The sequence below is a fragment of the Engraulis encrasicolus genome, chromosome 8 (genome assembly GCF_034702125.1).
Source record: "Engraulis encrasicolus isolate BLACKSEA-1 chromosome 8, IST_EnEncr_1.0, whole genome shotgun sequence".
Classification (NCBI taxonomy): Eukaryota; Metazoa; Chordata; class Actinopteri; order Clupeiformes; family Engraulidae; genus Engraulis; species Engraulis encrasicolus.
In genome coordinates, this window is record NC_085864.1 from 54,446,642 (window position 1) to 54,451,641 (window position 5,000).

Genomic DNA, 5,000 nt, shown 5'->3' on the forward strand with positions numbered 1-5,000 from the left:
CAATCGTTTCACCAAAGCCAATCAGAGAAGGCCTATTTAATTACTCTGTGGAGAGGGACGGAGGACTCGTTCTCATTTGCCAGATTTTAATTCATCTGATTGCCTGTGGGCTAATGGAGGCCTTGTTACAGACCTATTCAGCCCAGTACACACACACACACACACACACACACACACACACACACACACACACACACACACACACACACACACACACACACACACACACACACACACACACACACACACACACAATCACACACACACACATACACACACACACACACAGCATCTCGGTTCCATTATCAGTCTAAGAGATATCAATCTCAACTCTTTCCTGAGAGAACCGCAGTCTTGTGCCTTGCTTATCGTCCTGATAATTAGGACTGGTTGATCCAGTGCCTACAACACCAACGGTAGTTCTAAACCAAGTTTAAGGAAAGCTTTCTCTGCATAAATTAATGATTCCTTGAGAAGGAATTACAGACCACAAATATGGTATGAAAATTAGTGTCTTTTTCCCCCATTTTGAACTCCCCGACCCCAGCGTAACCGTACGAATAGACCAGGCGCGATGCGATTCAAGCGACAGAGTGCAGCAGCAAGCGATACAAGCGATTGAAGAGACTAGAGTATGTCCATACAGGCAGAAGGCAAAGCATTCAAGCATTCCCATTGGCTGTGGTCAAAGACCTCTATACACTCATTGGCTGTCGCGGCTTGTCGCCGAACCGCGTCATAGAAAGTTGAAAGGATTTTAACTTCAAACTGTCGCGCTCGTCGCGCAAATCGCTCTAGTCTCCAGAATTGCTTTTGTCGCGCGACTCAATACAAAGTCAATTACTTCCTTCGCTTGCCTCGCTCTTGTCGCGGTAGGTGTATTTCTGCGGTAACAAAGCCATTTTTTGTCTGACAGCATTGGGCGTTTGGCTCTTCAGTGCAGTGGTAACACTTAGGCCTATATGTGCCTGTTCATTTGTATTGGTTCTGAAGGCTCTTGTACTGAAGTGTTAGTACTATACCAGGATGCACTAGATTACTTTTTACTTTTTACGATGTTATGCCATAGCCCAGGAAACGTGCCATTTATAAAGCCGTTTACGAAAAACTGCGCACGAAGTACTTCCCATTTGTCAATGAGCGCAGGAAGATGCATGTGTGGGGTGTTCCTGTTTGGAATGGAATATTGCCAGTTATTCAGTTTAATACAAATGACAGGATATTCAGATCATGCTTTACAAAAAGAAAGATTTGCCAAATGTTAAGAGCCATGTATGCCAATGTATTCCCATCGCCATGTGTGGACCCAATGTATTCCCAAAGCCATGTGTGGAACCAGAATATTCCCAAAGCCATTTATGGTATGGACCCAGGGTATTCCCAAAGCCATTTATGGTTTGGACCCAGGGTATTCCCAAAGCCATTTATGGTTTGGACCCAGGGTATTCCCAAAGCCATTTATGGTTTGGACCCAGGGTATTCCCATCGCCATGTGTGGAACCAGGGTATTCCCAAAGCAAATGATGAAGTAATGGTTGGGGAGTGAGCGATACACTTTATTTTGTTTATAAGCATGTTGTACTTTTTTGTTACTTTAATAATGTTTTAATTTTTGTATGTGGTTTAAATGAAGGATTCATAATGCTTATATTTTACAATTTGCAATTGAAAATGGAAGGAACACATTCTTTATATCTCTCTCTCTCTCTCTCTCTCTCTCTCTCTCTGCACACGCACACACACACACACACACACACACACACACACACACACACACACACACACACACACACACACACACACACACACACACACACACAGAGTTCCCCACCCCTGGATTAGGGATTCATCATGGGGAAGTTGTGTATTTGTACTGTGTCCATACGCACCCACAGATGCCCCCCTTCCCCTGACTCCGGTAAAGGGTTTGTCTTCCTCTTCTAATGTTGGATACATGGATATATGGTGGGTTAACAAGGACCAGAGGACGGGACATTGTATACGTTTACAAATCAACTGATGTGCGTCTTAAGAACAATTTTATATTCTGTCTATATATACCAATAAAAAGTATCAGATGTCAAAATTGTCCTGGCCTTGTCTTGGGTTTGACCAAAGTTCACTTAGCTGACACTGTGTTTTTTTATCTTGAGCGCGTATTGGTGACAGTCCCTGGAGCAATGTAGGGTTAGGTGTGTTGCTCAGCTCAAGGGCACATCAGCCATGGATAGAGTTGTAGGGGTTGTGGGGTTCTTCATTAAAAAGAGCAACGGGAGCTTGGTGTCGCGGACTTTTCATTCAATTTTTTCAGGGTGGGGTTCTAACCTTCAAGTTTTGGCAAAGGACGAGCTCAACTTCTTGGAAAAACGAAAGTCTTTGGGTGTGAGATAAAAAGTATCAACTTAAGGAAGAAAAATCTGCACTCACAAAACTGCGTCTCATTATTTATTTATATTACCACGCACTGATGAAGGCTTGATAGCCGAAACGCGTTTGCTTTTTGGACATGGTGGTAATATAAATAAATAATGAGACGCAGTTTTGTGAGTGCGGATTTTTCTTCCTTATGGGGTTCTAACCTGCAACTCTATGATCTTCAGTCCAACTCCCTAACCATTACACCATGGTTGCCCACAAGTTTTCATGTTGTTTTGGGTAACCACGAAACCCACAATTAACCATGTTTTTTAAGCGTGGTTTGTGACAACCATGAAAACCATGATCCATGGTTAGTTTTCATAGTAAAACGATGGTTAAGTCAAGTCAAATCAAAACAGCTTTTATTGTCACTTTCTTCATATGCACAAGTCATACAAGGAACATGAAATTACCTTTCTCTCTATATACCATGCCAAGACAGGCCTACACAGGAATTACATTTTTTCAGGCTAATATAAAGTGCAAGACAGGACAGGTAACAGTGATGGACTGGTAACAATAAGTGATTAATGATAAATACAATGGACATTTAACATTGAACATTTAACTTGTAAATAATACAAGATAAAAATAGAATAACAGACATTACAATAACAAGACAATAATAATAGTAACAGTAGCACGAACCACGGTTTTCATGGTTACCCAAATATGCCATGGATAAGCCATAAGGTTGAGTGGTCGTTAGGTTGGTTCAGTACTTACAGAGTAACCATGACATACCATGGTAATACCATGGTTAGTACTACATTAAAACCATGGTCGATTTTCGTAAGATTAAAGGCGGCACCATTGGAGAGAGAGAGAGAGAGAGAGAGAGAGAGAGAGAGAGAGAGAGAGAGAGAGAGAGAGAGACAGAGACGGGGTCGGTGGTGAGAAAGTGGGCGCGGTGCGCAGGGAAAAGGGCAGTTGGGTAACCACGGCGCCACAGACAACGTGTTGATGACGGAAAGAAGACATGCAGAGCCTGCCCACCCACGCTTGAGACCACCAGACAGTATCACCGGGAATTAAGTGAGGATCGCTTTTGTTTGTTTTATGTGCTTACTTTAACCGTCACAACTGAGTGCGTAAAGGAAGCATCAAAACAAAACACGTTTGCGCTTTATTCGGGCATGTGAGGGGCCGGAGTATAATCGAATACAAACCAGATCTTTACAGAAGCGGTCACAACGGCCAAACGACATTGACTGACCAACTGTCCCCATCAACTCTGACCACGGAGCATAAAGGTAGGCTACTGAGGCGAGTTGCATGCCTTTTCTGTCACTTCTGGGGGTGAAGTCACCTCCACAAATGTTGCTATGTCTAAATTGTCTTTATTTCAGCCCCTTTTTGTATGGTGAGTGACAGGCCAATAAATGTCTCATAGGCTATACCTGAAATCTGCAAAGTCTTGAATGAAATACGTCTACTATCCAACATTCAACAAAGTTTTATTTAGTAGCTGGATTTGGAAATGTTATAATATGACTTCTGCAGGTGTCTCGCATTGTCACGCACTGATTTTCTGACTAATACATCTAGTTGTCTTGATTAATTATTTTGATAATGGTTGTTATGATATTTAGCTAAAACAAATGTACATTTTCAGCTGTCTGCTCCAATGGAATTAAGATATGTTTGCGCATCCTTGCATTCTATGATGAAAGTGCAGGGGCGTATGTGCTTATCCTGTGTTGTTTACGTATTGGGAGGCACAGCGAATCTCTGTGGGTTTGGGAGGGTGTGTCCTATGTCTTGTAAGGTTTTGAGTAGCCTACACTTGCTGTGTTTACAGTGACATGGCGAGCCCTATAATAAACAATTAAAGACCAAGGAAACGGCACGACTGTTTACATTCGCCTACCATATGCAGCCTATCCTAATTTGATCAAGCAAAGGTCCAAGTGCAATAACTGGTCTGCATGTTAGCCTTGTTCGTGTTATCCCGTACACTACACATCATCATCGAATGATAAAAATCCATGATGGATGTGATAGGCGTGTCCCTCTACTCTGAGCTGCTGGCGATGGACTTGCGAGAAGAGCTACAGGTTGTCGATGGAGGCTAGTTCTATTAGGAAGCGCGTCGACCGCTGGGTAGACGGGGTATCCGGGTTTAAATGCAATGCGAATTATTTGCAGACAAATTTAAATGTAGTCGGATAGATGTGGAATGCCGTTTGTTTGCGTGCGTAATTGTGATTCCGAATTCGTGATCAGAAGGATGTTGAATGATTTCTGAGAAGACACATTCAGCCACTTGCAAAATGTGCATGGTTTGAAAACATGTTGATATTTGTCCTGCTTTTAATCAGCGTCCTTTTTTGCTATGCCAATCCTGTCATACGTGCGCGCGTCGCCAAACCCGCCACCGGCATTTTGGTAAGATACATCCAATAGTAATCACCTGCCTGTTGCCATAGCAATGTCTCGTCAGCTTGGGAGGGGATTCGTCTGCCAGTGCTCCCCTGAAAGCTTTGTTGTCATGGATACTTACTGATGGTATGGTGACAAGATATGGACCCTTTCTTCAGTGCCCTAGATTTTTTTCAACCTAGTCAACCCTTTTATGTAGT